We start from the raw sequence: 14738 nt of genomic DNA on the forward strand, positions 1-14738 counted from the left end.
TCATGGGAGGATTTGGGACATTTCTTTAAGTTATTGAACTTTGAGGGCTGTGCCTTGCAATGCTTCATGGGAGGATTTGGCTGGAACTGTTAGCTCCTTTCTCCTCGGTTTCTGAACACAGCATTCATTTCCTTTGGACGGTGTAGCAGCAAGCTTCTATGCTGAAAACAGGAAGTAGGGCTCTCTCAGACACAAAGGCTGCTCTACAGCCATGACTGGGGACTATGAAAAGATATTTATGTTATGTGTATATTAGCAAGTCTCAAATATTGCATTGTAGTGGCACAGATATATCAAGGCACATGCAAAGAGTTTCCAAAAGTAATGAAATCTTCACCTCTTAAAACTGCTCTATGGAGAAGTTCTGCTTGTCATTTCTCCATCTCTAGTGACTCAGGCCACCTGGCCCTTCTCTCTCAGTGCAAAGGAACATGCTATCTCTTACACATCCAAAACTGAAGCAAGGTGGAGTTTCTGGAGGCAACACAACAGTTAGGGGAATAGTTGGAATATTGGAATCTATAAAACCTCCTTTGATCACAATGATGTACCTCTAATTGGCCTTCATGCCATCCTCCATTTGATATATATTCGTGATGTTTTGGTATGACATTTTGACTATGAATTCAAATGCATTGCAGAATCAAATTCTTAAAATCCTATTAATTTTCTACAATAATCACATCTGCCATGTTCTCTCATTTTCTTTTCAGGAAATGCATCTAACTTGCAGAATCCTTTGTTGTTTTAGATAATTATCTAAAATAATATATTTTTCCTGGCTGTAAGTAGCTGCCTAGGTTGCCCTTTACCTAGGCAAGTGTTACACTGCTGGGAGAAAAGTAGCCAATAGCCAATGACTGGGTTAATGACAAATTCATATTAACCATACCAGTGTGCCATGTGCCAACATAGTTACTTATTATTATTATTTTTTTTTTATGATATGTTGGGAGCGGGGGATTGCTGAGCAGGAACATATCACCCAAGCTCCCATGTCAGGGGATGCAGATTGCCCTGGGGACAGGATTCTAGAGATGTATCACAGTGGGAGCAGGTTAGGACATATTTGACAGGAGAGGAATGATTTTTGGAGTCTTTCGCAAATCAGGCCACTGCCACTGAATATAGGTGAGGGATCTGAAACCAGAGGGTATGTTTGGGTCAGGACAAGGCACTGATCCATGTGGGACACCTGGGTTGGGCTGCTTCCTACTGACACATTCAAAATCTGGGACTGAGGAAGCATGCCTGGCTGGGTTAGGCCACAGTACCTGATCATTAGTGTTGGAGCTGGGGTGAGCCATGTCAGGAGGAGCCACAACATCCACTAGAATGCAAGAGAATTGAATACAAGAGAAGATTCTGTAGGGGTTTTGTGGCCTCACTTCTGTGGGACCGTAACACCCACTGGTATATGTGGATAGCTGTGGGTGGTGGCAGCTGAATCAGGTTGGATCATGGAACTCACCTGATACCCATAGGAACTGATATAGAGGAAGGCGCGGTTGGGCTAGGCTGTAGCACCTGTCAACACATGTAAAAGCCAGGACTGAGGACAGACTATGCCGAGCAGAGTCTTGGTACCTACTGCCCAGATGCATGTGGGGGACATGGCAGTCAGCTCATCTCGGGCTGGCAGAGGACCTAGAATGCCTTATCAGATTGGGCCACTCTCCCAGCCAAGATTTCCAACATGTTCCTGGGCTTGTGGATGCACTAGGGGGTATACTGACCTCAGATTTTTTCAAACCTAGTGTAATGAAATCCATGACATCTCTGAACTTTCAAAACCACTCAGGTAACACCCTTGGAACACTCTTTCCCATATTGAGGTCTCTAAATGCTTCATCTAATGACTGTCCTCCCATCCCTGGGTGCTAACGTTGCATGATGACAGGAGTGTCCCCCTCCCTTTCTTCCCCTGCAGATCAAGGAAAAAAGAAAAGATTGAAACTATTTCCCCACTCACCTTTCTTTATACCTCTACTCTCTCCACACTAATCAGAGACTCACAAGGGTGTCCATCCCTCTCAACTATCTAAACAATATTAAAAACAGAACATTAATATACCTCCTTACTATTATAATCCAGTTCCTGCCAGTCATTTAAGCATTTCTTTTCAAAATGATAATTCTACTTTTTTTCCCCATTTTTTGCAGGAATTTAGAGTAATAATGAATCTGTAAATTAGTTTAATGGTTTTGCATATTTATTGAGATCAGCTGTGCTGACTTCACAGATGTTTCAATAAACATGTCAGAAACTACACATGATTCATAAAACATATATCTAACCTGATGGGATGTTAATAAATATAAAGATGTGACATTCCAAGCCTATGTTTAAAATTAAACCCATTTTCTATTTAGACACTTAATGGCTTTCTAATATACATGAACTGGAACAAAATAGAGAATGTGCCTTCCAACTTTTTACAAATACCATGCTGAATTAAAACCATGACTTATGGACTGATGAACCCTTGCAGGCTTCCAGTAATTAACCATCAATAACTTTTATCAGTTCTAAAAGTGATAAGGGGAGAAACAAAGAGAAAGAGAGAGAATTCCTGGGGTCAGCACTGTGGCACGCAGGTTGAGCCTTTGTCTGCAATTCCAGCATCTCATGTGAAAACGGTTTTAGTCTCAGTCACTCCACATCTGATCTTGCCTATGGCCTTGGACAGTAGCAAGATGGCTGCAGGCCTTGGACCCTCACACCCATGTGGGAGACTCAGAAGAAGCTCCTAGATCCTGGTTTCAGATCAGCTTAGCTCAAGCCATTGCAGCCATTTGGGATGTGAACCAGCAGAGGAAAGGCATTCTATGTCTTTCTCTTTGTAACTCTGTCTTCAAAATTAAAATAAGGGCCCAGTGGCATGGCCTAGTGGCTAAAGTCCTCGCCTTGAACACTTTGGGATCCCATATGGGCACCTGTTCTAATGCCAGCAGCTCTGCTTCCCATCCAGCTCCTTGCTGTGTCCTGGGAAAGCAGTTGAGACGGCCCAAAGCCTTGGGACCCTGCACCTGCATGGGAGACCTGGAAGAAGTTCCTGCCTCCTGGCTTCAGATTGGCATAGCACCAGCCATTGTGGCCGCTTGGGGAGTGAATCATCGGATGGAAGATCTTCCACTCTGTCTCTCCGCCTCTTCTCTGCATATCTGACTTTATAATTAAAAAATTAATAAACCTTAAAATATCAAAATAAAATAAACCTTTTTTTAAAAAAAAGAGCATTACTGATTACCTGACAACACACTAATACTTGCTGATAGTGCTGATATTTTCAATCCATAAAATCCAGTTATTCAGAGTCAGATGGATTCACCAAGAAAGGCATGCAATGCTTTCTCAAGCACAGTGGCTGAAACAAAGATAGTTTCACTCAAATGTTTAATTTAATCATTAATTTAGGAGTATTGATTAAAACTAACAAAAACACAGTCTTTATGACCGAAATCTTGAGCACTAAACTGCATATTAAATAGAATCGACTTTTATCATTAAAATAATTAGTAGAATAAATTTAAGATTATTCAACCTTAAAAATTGAGATCACTTCCTCCCCATGCATTTTGGTGTTCCTCAGTAAGATTGTGTTCAAAGTGACACATATTAACATATTTCATTTACAGATAGGCTGTTTTATAACACAAGGAATCAATACTGCGCTCACCACTAAAATTACACAGCAGGAGTCTATTTCCCTGCTTGGGCAGAGGCACAGGTCTGGCAGGATTTAAGATTCAGCTTCCCAAGTAACCCAGCACCATGGGCGAGTATCTGGGTCCCGTGCAAGAAATCACCCGACACGAGAGCGCTCAGAGGAGCTTTTTTCAGACCTTCTGTTAAAATCATTATGTCAGTCAATTCCGTTACACAGAAGCCCCTCTCCCGCCAAGCCTCCACCCCCAACCCCGGCTTATATGTCAATCCTGTCCAATCAGCTTAAAGATCACCAAGGCACAGCAATCAGGGTAAAGGGCCAATCACAGGGCAGGAAATTGTCAGTGCCCCCAACAGGCGAGCAAAGTGTTGCGGCTGCAAGTGGAATGGGCTTTGACACAGCTTTACAGGAGGTGCTGAAGATCGCCTTCAGCCAGCACGATCTAGCATGTGGGATCTGTGAAGCTGCTAAAACCTTACACGAGTGCCAAGCCCCTGTCTGTGTGCTTGCATCTACACATGTCAAACCCACGTATGTCATGTTGGTGGAGGCCCTGAGTGCTGAACACCAGGTCAACACTTTTAAGGTTGCTGACCACAAGAAAATTGGGAGTAGACCTGTGCTGTAGCTGTGTCGTGGTTTTGGCCTACAGCAAAGAATCTCAGGGCAAGGATATCATTGAAGAATACTTCAAAGGCAAGAAATGAACAAATAACAATTTGGCTCACACATAAAATAATTACATAGTAGGCATTTTCCAAAAATTATAGCAATTCCTCTTCAACTTCATAGGTTCTTGTATAATAATTTTGGTGTGCCATCCTGACATCAAAAAAAGGATGAATAACTATCAGCTGATAAAACATGTTATTACCAGCAGTTCTAACAAGATTAATTTATTTCGCAATTTAATTATCAGCTTGTTAATCATTAGAGATTATCTTTGTTAAAGAAAATTTTGTTGTTTTAGTACGTGGTTCAAGATAAGTTTAAATGATTAAGACCACATAATAAATTTTTTTCCATCCCTTATTACTTAGGTATATGGGCAGAACGTCTTAATTTACCCTTTGCTTAAGCGTTGATCCCGTGGCTGGTGCAGTCATAGCAAGCTAATCCTCCATGTGTGGTGTGTTCATCCCTTTGGTGTCTATTCGTGTCTCAGTTGCTCTGCTTCGTATCCATCTCCATACTTATGACCTGGGAAAGCAATAGAAAATGGCTCAAGATCTAGGACTCTTCCACTCACTCGGGAGACCTGGCATAACACCTTGGATTCTGCCTTTGTATCGCGTAACTATGGCCGCTGATGTCATTTAGGGAGTGAACCAGAAAGTGGAAGATCTTTTACACTTCTGTCTCTCCTACTCTCTGCCTTTCAAATAAAAATAGAAATAATTTTTTTTTCTCTGTTTCTTACACACACCTACACACACACAAGCATACGCATTTCTGAATGTTTTTAAGCATCATAATATCCAAGAGGAAGCATCTGCGCAGTAGATGCATTTATTGCCGTATGTTGAGCTAGATGCTGATCTAAATAACCTTACCTTTTCAAATAATGCTTTATAAAATAAAGATACCATAATTCTCAAACTAAGAATGAAACATTTGCTAATATTTTGACATTTATGGTGCTTCCAAAATTTCTTTCAGCTGTTAATCTTTTAGTAAATCTCCTCCTGCATAGGCATGTATTGGCTTGAATGATTGCCTAGGAGAGCTTCCTAGAGTCAGAAGGAAGGTGCTGTTTGGGAGTAGGCTCATATTGGCACAACGCTTTCTAAGGAACTCTCCTGGGTGTTCAAGGCCTCAGAAAAGAATGAGCTGTCTTGTTTTATTGCAAAGTTACTAAGCTTAGAATTGTAATTCCAAACATCTTTTCTTCTGTATCCCCAGGAGAGCCTGAGGATTCCTCATCACACTTTCTGGTCCTCTTTAGAAGAAATGCTGCTAGGACAAATAAACATGAATGTATTGACCAAATCTGGTTAACTCCTCGCTGCTGGTTTTCCACAGTTTAGACAGAAATTTCAATAAGTCAGTAGATATTATAAGTTGGAGGGAATGGTACTGTGCTGAGTGATTTTAAAAGAACTATGTATAAAAAATAGTATTATATTGCATCTGAGCAACTCACAGTATAAAGGTGAAAATGAAATACTTCCTACTGACTTTTCAAGCTTATCAGTGCTTCTCTGTTTTCTGCTATCTCACCTTCCAAAAAAAAAAAATCATTACATTCTGTATATCTTGTCAGTGGACGAACATGATCCTATATATTGGTAATTGCTTGTCCAAAAAATTAAAGTATATAACAAAATACATGAAAGCACTTTTTAACACGAAGTGTGCTTTCTCCTCAGCACCAGGCTGTCTCTGCTCACATTTTGGCTAAGCAGTTAAAAGAATAAAATTGAATCTTCCTTGAGAGAAGCAAAAATATTTTTTTGAATGAAACAAAACCCATATTATTACATTGCATGGAGGAATCAGGTTTAAAGAGAAATTGTGAGTGCGTGCATCAATATGTCTTAAAATATGGAATGACAGATTGAAAATGTAGGCATATTGGACTGAGTTTTCAAATTTTCAGTGGAGTATTATCCACAGCCTGTAAGACAATTATGTCTCTTAATTAGCAGAGTTAAATAAAATGAACTGAACTTGACATAATCTGTTCAAAACATAAAATCGAGGTGACCAGTTTAGCTTCTGTCTTTGAAGGAGACACCTGAGTCAAGATGCTTATTTGCTTGGAGTCCTCATTCGATCCTCTGTATGGATCTTGTCTTGGCTTAAAGATCTGAGTCTTTGCTTCCTTCAGGGAAAGGCAGTATGTCTTTGCCTTGTCAACACCTGCTGTTAGGCCTATTTCAAACCTAAGAGGGAATCCTGTTCCCAGTCCAGTTCATAGTCTGTCTTGGCTTTCTAGAAGAGCAAGTAACAGATTCATTAGTATAGATAGTGGGCCCCATCTCCAACCTAAGTCTAGTGTTTGTTTAAATTCTAGTTATTAATATAACCAAGATCTTACTAATTCCTTACCAATACAAGACTTTTTCCTCCAAATTTGTCTTCTGATTTGAAATTAAACTGAATTACTTTACATTGAGTATTAATGAGTATCAATCTCATTTAAAAATTATTTATTTTTATTATAAAAGCAGATTTATAGAGAGGAGAAAAGACTGAGAGAAAGAGCTTTCTTCCACTGGTTTACTCCCCTAGTGGTCTCAATGACTGGAACTGAGCTTATCCAAAGCCAGAAGTCAGGAAATTCTTTCATGTCTTCCACATGGATGCAAAATCCCAAGACCTAGGGCCCGGCGCAGTGGCGCAGTGGTTAAGGTCCTCACCTTGCACGCCCAGGATCCCATATGGGCGCCAGTTCTAATCCCGGCAGCCCCGCTTCCCTTCCAGCTCCCTGCCTGTGGCCCGGGAAAGCAGTCGAGGACGGCCCAAAGCTTTGGGACCCTGCACCCGCGTGGGAGACCCAGAAGAGGCTCCTGGCTTCGGATTGGCATAGCATTGGCCGTTGTGCTCACTTGGGGAGTGAATCATCGGATGGAAGATCTTCCTCTCTGTCTCTCCTCTCTGTATATCTGCCTTTCCAATAAAAAAAATAATAATAATAAAAATAAATCTTTAAAAAAAAAAATCCCAAGACCTTGGGCCATCCTCTACTGCTTTCTCAGACCACAAGTGGAGAACTGAATGGGAAATGAAATAGCTGGGACTTGAACTGGTGCCCATATCGGATTCCAGGAGATGGGTGTAAGACAAAGATTAAGCCACTAATGTATTGCACAAGCAGAGTAAAAAAAGGATACTTAAAATCCATGTAAGGATATAAAGAAAAGCTACTCTGACACTAGCCCAAGGATTTATTATTGACAAATTGTGCATAAACTTAATGAAACCCAGGGTGTTAATTTTAGAATAGATGCTCTTTAGAACAAGATCATTTTATATTTTGAGCTTTCAGTGATCATACGGTAACAAAAAATAACAACAACAAAAAAGGAATGCTGTTTGTAAAAGAAATGTTTATTTTTGTTTTGTTTGAAAAGCAGAGAGAAAATAGGAAGAGAGAGAGTGCTTTCGTCAGTTGGTTCATTGTCCAAATGCCCACAGTAGCCAGCACCAGGCCAGGCAGAAGCCGGGGGCACACATCTCCTTTCAGACCTACCATTCAGGCGGCAGGGATTCGAGTACCTGAGCTTGATCTGAGTGTGTATTAACAGGAAGCTAAACCATACAGCGAGTAGCAGGGACACAGATGAGGTGCTCTGGCTTGAGATGAAGACATCTCAAGCAGACATGTAACCATAGCTACAAATGCTTCCTCCAGGGTGGGTTTTCTTTGTCACTATTTTGTCTGCCTTTGCAAGATGCTTATATCTTTCCCTGTACCCCATTGAATCTTTGAAACAATTCAAGCTACTTTGCACCACAGTAGAGTCCTTTTTAATTTAGCGTTTTTCAGTCACTCAGTTTTCTGTCCCATATCTTTAAATGGTGAGCGAGATTTGTTTTTTCTCATTTTCTGTCCACCTTCTGCCTCTTCCTTCTTCAAGATTGAGGCATACAGGATCAAGTTACAACATTAGAATAAACTATTAAGAATGCAGTAGAACTCACTTACTCAGCTTTGAAAAATTAGGTAGGACCAGATACACTCAATGAGGCAACGTCAGTCCTGCTGCAGACTGATCAGAAACATATCCTCCTATTTCAAAGTTTACTCTGACATTTTGATGGACATAAAGAAACAAAAACAGTATTCATGGGGTTTACTTGCTCAAGAGAAAGAGAAATATTATTAGTTCTGTTTTGAAGTCTTATTTTCTTCTTGATAATAGTCATCAATTCAGTCTTGCAGTATGTATTTTTCCTACTTAGAATGCATATATAAGTCCAAATATTTGCAGCCGCTTTGCACCTGCACAGTGACCAGCATGAAGCAAACACCACGAGGACAACTGAGAATAAAGATGGCGAAAGTCTGATTTGTAGTAGACATCATTGGGCAAGCTAAGGTTTGCCCACACTGGAACTTGCTTTTGTAGAGATAAATAAATTGTGAAGTCTCAATTGTTACCGTTGAAGACACTGCTAGTGGATATAAAAGAGGAAGCCAGTACTCAACATATTATAATTTTATTCAACTTTCTATAAATTGTCATATAAATGAATTAATACTTATCGTTTGTGGCCTATTGAAACAAAAAAGGGAAAAGAAGCCTAATATTTATCTTCCCTCATTCCAGAGGCAGAAGTCAGAGTCCTAATGTTCTCAATTCTCCCATTTCTGTTTTTTTTTTTCCTTCTCCTACCCCTGAGAATCCTCCAATACTCAAACACAAACATGCAACTGAGAAGTGTCACTTATGGGCAAGCTCATGTGCTTCGTATCCTAGTACATTAAAAAATGTAAAAATAACCAAAGAAAACTGTATAAGCAGATTTGAGTAACCAATGTGACTAGCCTTGATTTTTCTACTCATCATTATCCATTCGTCATTCCACCACACCTCATTCTTATTTCCTTGTTATAGAACTCTCCTTGAATCACAGTCTGTTTGGTTTTCAATATGTGATTCCACCTGGGTTTTAGTCCTCCAGCAATGCCAGCTGAGGCTTGCTCTTCTTCACATAACTTTTGTCAACCCCACGGAACAATCCCTCTTACAGGCCATCCTCACTTCTTCACCTCGTGGCTCCACCCATCCTCTGTCACATAGGCACTTTGGTTGTTGGCTTCACCCGGTCTTCTTCTGGCCACTGGGAAGAACTCTACAGGTGTGGGAAGAAACAATTATTCCCAGTGTTACTGTTAAATCCATTTATGTTTAACACCTTCAACAAGTGGTACTTTGCCTGATTTCTTTTTTAAACTTGTAAAATACTAAATTGGATCAGCCATCTTCTTTAGACCAACAGGATGATCGTCTTCATTTTGAGATTTGGAGGCATTTCAGCCAACTGTTTCAGTGGCAAATGTGATCTGCCAATTTGAAACATAGATTATCTTAAGGAGTCAAAATAATTTCACAAGTTTTTATTGTTTTTTTTTTTCTGAAGAATCTTAGTTCCCAAGGATAGCAAATGATTCTGATTCCCCTTCTTGGAGTCTCTCCACGTGCAATAGGTGCAATTGGCAATCTTCACACAAACTGCAAGTGTGTACATTTTGGGGAAGTTGTAGCTGATTCTGCTCTCTAATCAAAGATGACAAGGTGCATAATTTCTTTCCGTGAGAATATGGAATCACAGCTTAGAAAGTTGAGTTGCAGCATATTCTGCAATCAATAAAGTGAAAATCCCAAAGTTTTTGCAGCCAAGGTTTTCTACCTTTTCCTCACTGAGTATTATGGTTAGCAGTGCATTAACTCTGTGATTGCAGAATGTACTGAAATTGTATTTTTTGCAAAAAAAAAAAGGTAGTGAAAAATAGGAAGGATAGGAAGTGGTAATTGAGAGAGGGGTAAATGGGTGGAGGGAGAGAGTAGGGGAGGGATGTATAGTTACCTTAGAATTGTACCTATAGATTTCATGAAAGCTTTCTCTTTGTATTATGACAAAGGTTTAAGAGAAAGAAAAGGGGAAAAATTAAAAGCGAAATAAAATGACAGAAATATATGCAAATGAAATTTTTAAATATTAACACTTTCAAAGAAATAATAAGAAAGCAAGAGAGCAAAAGAGAGTGAGAGAGAGAGCATCAGACACTCAGGAAAGATCCCAAGAGGAATCAAAAAAGGAGACTTTGCAGGCTGGCCTGTGGCTGCAGCTAATGCCAGAAGCCCCACTGCCCCAAGCCAGCAGAGCGGGTGTGAATACACTTACGCCTTCATAATAAACTCACTCTTTCGCAAGATTTGGTTTATTGGGAATTGTCTCTTGGAAATAATGAGTTCATCATTTTTGAGCAACAGCAAATTCCTTTTCAGCAAAATCTATGGAAAAAAATATTCTAATAAGACTCAATAAAAATGAAAGAAAGTAACACTTTTGTGTAAAGCCAAGGTTTCCTTCTTACTACTGTCATGATTTTAAAAGTCAATCTGAATAGCATGTTGATCATGCAATTAGAAGAATATAAGAGGAGAAACTGCATACAGTGCACTTCGGCAAAGTTGTAAGAGGCATGAAAACGTGGACTCCAAACACCGTAGGAAGAGGCTCTTTCCAGTAATCCAGGAACACTATGAGAGAGGGTGGACACTGAGCCTTTATTGAAATTCACTTATTCTTTATTGAAAAGCAGAGTTTTAGAGAGAGAAAACTATAGGATGCCAGTGGCAAAGGTAATGCAATCTTCATTCTTTTGATTCTTTTCATAATGTCATATTCTTCTTTAGCAAGTATTTTAAAAGTTATGAAGACAGGAGTAAACAAAACCTGACTGACTTTTTTTTTTTTTTTTTACACTGCAAAGTCAGATATACAGAGAGGAAAAGAGACAGAGAAAACGATCTTCCATCCAATGATTCCCTCCCCAAGTGACCGCAACAGCTGGTGCTGCACCAATCTGAAGCCAGGAATCAGGAACTTCTTCCAGGACTTCCACACGGATGCAGGGTCCCAAGGCTTTGGGCTGTCTCAACTGCTTTCCCAGGCCACAAGCAGGGAGCTGGAGGGGAAGTGGAGCTGTTAGGATTAGAACCGGCACCCATAAGGGATCCCGGTGAGTTCAAGGTGAGGACCTTAGCCACTAGGCCATCGTGCTGGGCCACAGACTGACTATTAATAGTAATGTGGGCCCTACCCGGGTCCTTTAAGCCAGTTTCCTCTAATGCTGAGTTCAGAGCAAAGTAATTTCCAGTTAGACTACCAGCTTTTAATAAATAATTCATTACATGAAATTATTAAATAAGTGCCAGAGGTAAGAAATAATATATTTTGATACTGTGACAAAATCAATAAAATGTAACTACCAGATTTTTTCTGCTGCAGCTTGTTAATTTGTGTCTATTCATTTGAGTAAATTCATCTGAAATAGGGCATATAAAAGGCTAGTGGCCAGTTATTCATGTATTATAAATGCCAAATTCTGGAAGTGTGTGACATCTACATGAATATAAAATAAATTTATTGTAATTAATGTTATTGCCATGAATAAGCAATAAATTCATAGCATCCAATATATACATACTAAGCAAATCATATTATTTGTCTCTTTTTGAAATTAATCTCGCATTCACATTAATATGATTTATGTTGTTGCAATACACATTACGCTTCTGGAATAAAATGGAAATGATTTGTTCTTTATGTGACCTTAATAACAAATAATGTGATAACAGAACATAAATATGAAATAGATTGAATTGATATTCTCGATAATCTTAAAATAGCTTCTTAAATTTTGAGTTTCAATAGTGATGGAGTAATGAGAAATAAACCCAAGTACCATGGCAGATTAAAATGTCACATCAAAGGACACTTAAGGTCATAGATGGGAAAACGGGTCCCATCAAGCGAGAGACTTTATCCCATCGCTGTGTGGAAGGTTGAGGGCAAGGCCACAGCCCTGGGGACTTCTCCAGGGTTCAGTGCACAGCTCCCTAGTGGGCATGACAAGAACACACTGCACACTCCTTGACCTTAGTCCACTGTTCCGTTTGTTTTTTGTTTTGCTACATCATGCTGCCTGAGAAACCATTTTTCACCATCTCACAAGATTACCTTGTTATTGAGCAAATCAGTGAAAAATGAATGGGCTTATATTATTTTACTTTATGGACACAAAGAAAGCACTTCAATTACTCACAGAAAAGTCCTATTTACCATAAAGTGAGCTCAAAGGACAATGTCTGGTTCCCATATATACTATAGTAAACTGGCTATGTCAATTCCACCACATAAAGTCACTCTGTTTTAAATGAGCTGCATTTTATTAAAATGAATTATTTGACTTACAAATTATTCACTTTCATGACGCAAAAATGGAAATACTTAAAGAATGAGTGTTGTAACACATTTGGACATGGAATTAGCACCTTATTTCTTCTAGTCAAGTGTTATTCATAAAAAGGGAAAGGCCACTTCTCAAATAATCATTCGCTGATTTCTGCAAGAGCCAACTTCAATGAGTCCAATCCTGCATCCAAATGAAGAACATTTTAACAACACAGAAAATGTTAGCCCTCCCTCGCAGTCCCTGGATGCATTGCCCTTCCTGAAGGCAACCACTATTAGGTTGCTCAAATTTTATCACAACTGCTTGTCTACTTGTTTTTCAAGTTGAAATTTTTCATATATTTTGGACTTAAGCTTCTTACTGTATACATGCATTACCGATATTTACTGTCAGCCTGTAGTTTATCTGTTTGTTGAACTGAGTATTCTGTTATCCATATCCATTTTTTCTCCATTTTGAGAAGTGATCATTTTTATTTTATCGTCATTATCTTGATGTCCTAACAAATATTTTGTGTTTCGAAGAATTGAAGAAACTATTTATTATTTTATTTTGGAAGCCTTATATTTTAGCTTTTATTTTTAGATCTGAAATCAGTTTCATCAAATTTGATGTATGGAATGAGAATCAACTATCCAGTGGTCCCAACAGCATTTGTTGGAAGGGTTATACTTTTCCTCCCTGGAAAGATTTGAAATCTTGGTTGTGACATGTTTTACAATGAAAGTATAAAGTTTCTGGAGTTTATACTGCTCTGCTCATTTATTTGTTTAACTTAGTGTGAAAAATAAGCTCCCTCTAGTATAGTGACATTGTGACATGGTCAAATTACTGATACTATTCAAATAGTGATGGTATTTGCTTCTTTCTCTTCGTGATTTATTTTTTTTAATCTAAGTCCTTGAGGTGGGCATTTAACTCAGTGGTTAAGATACAACTCGAAATGCCCACACCCCTGTGTTGCAATGTGTGGTTCAAGTCCTGTTTTTTTTTTTTTTTCATTGTTTCAGCTCACTGTTCATATGCCCTGTGGCAGGAAGTAGATGATGGTTCAAGTACATGGGTTCCTGTCACCAAGAAAAGAGATGGATTGAGTTCTAAGCTCCTGGCTTCAGACGGTCCTAAGCCTGGCTCCTGCAGGCATTTGGGGAATGAACCAACAGATGAAAGATCTCTCCTTCTCACTTAGAGAAAACAAGTAAAATAAGCCACTCCCAGCCCTTGTGTTTCAATATAAATTATAGAGTCAACTGGCTAAATTTCATTTTTTAAAATAGATGGGATTTTAACTAAGACATGATGTTAATAATTCTGAATTTTTCTAAGACATGTAATAAGTACATTTCCAAAATAAATAAGGTTTCAAAACATAAAAATAATGCTCCATGTTTTCATTTATTTCTGGTTCTAGTTTTTCTAAAAAGTGCTTCATAACTTTCAATATATGAGCTTTGTACTTATTTAATGTCAAATGTTTCCTGTGTATTCTGATGCTGATGTAAATAATATGTATTTTTCATTTACTACTTTCATTAGTTCAGTGTGATCATATGGAAATAAACTGACCTTGTAATATTCATTTGTTTTAAATCACTGATCATGTTTTGTAATTGTTTTGTGGGTTGCTTATTTTGTTTAAATAAAGACATTTAACTTGTTCCAATCTTTATGGCTTATATTTCGTTGTGTAGCTTTGTTGGGCTGGCTACAAATTGAACTCACAAACTAGGAAGCAGACACCTTAGGAGAACTTGTTCATCCACCATTAGATAATGATGATGGCTGCATCAATTCCTTGGAGTTCCCCACGTGCTATTTGTCAGTATGAAGACATAATTTTTTCTTCCATAATTTAGAAAGAGTCTCGGTCCAAAGTGAGTTTTAGAGTTTCTCAAATATTTATGTGTATATTAAAGCAATTATGCATTTTAATCTTTCTGAGTTATAATTTTAAAGCTGTTAATTCTCTTAGCTTCTGAATGTGGGACACTCAAATAAGATAAGCCCACTAGCATAACTGCATTCCTAAATTCCAATTTTCCAAGTGTTAATTGCCCTCCAAAGTTAGGCTACTTTTGTTTTTAGCTCTTTGCTCCATGGTTTGTTTCCTTTTGTTCATGTATTTGTTTGGTTTG

General features: G+C 38.6%; 1 pseudogene; it reads left to right on the plus strand.

Annotated features, from left to right (window-relative positions):
• The first annotated feature begins 4035 nt into the window (after positions 1–4035).
• On the plus strand, positions 4036–4378 carry LOC121171308 (annotated as a pseudogene).
• The last annotated feature ends 10360 nt before the right edge of the window (positions 4379–14738 follow it).

Source organism: Ochotona curzoniae, unplaced genomic scaffold (assembly GCF_017591425.1).
Source record: "Ochotona curzoniae isolate NIBS_2020 unplaced genomic scaffold, NIBS_Ocur_1.0 scaffold_2587, whole genome shotgun sequence".
Classification (NCBI taxonomy): Eukaryota; Metazoa; Chordata; class Mammalia; order Lagomorpha; family Ochotonidae; genus Ochotona; species Ochotona curzoniae.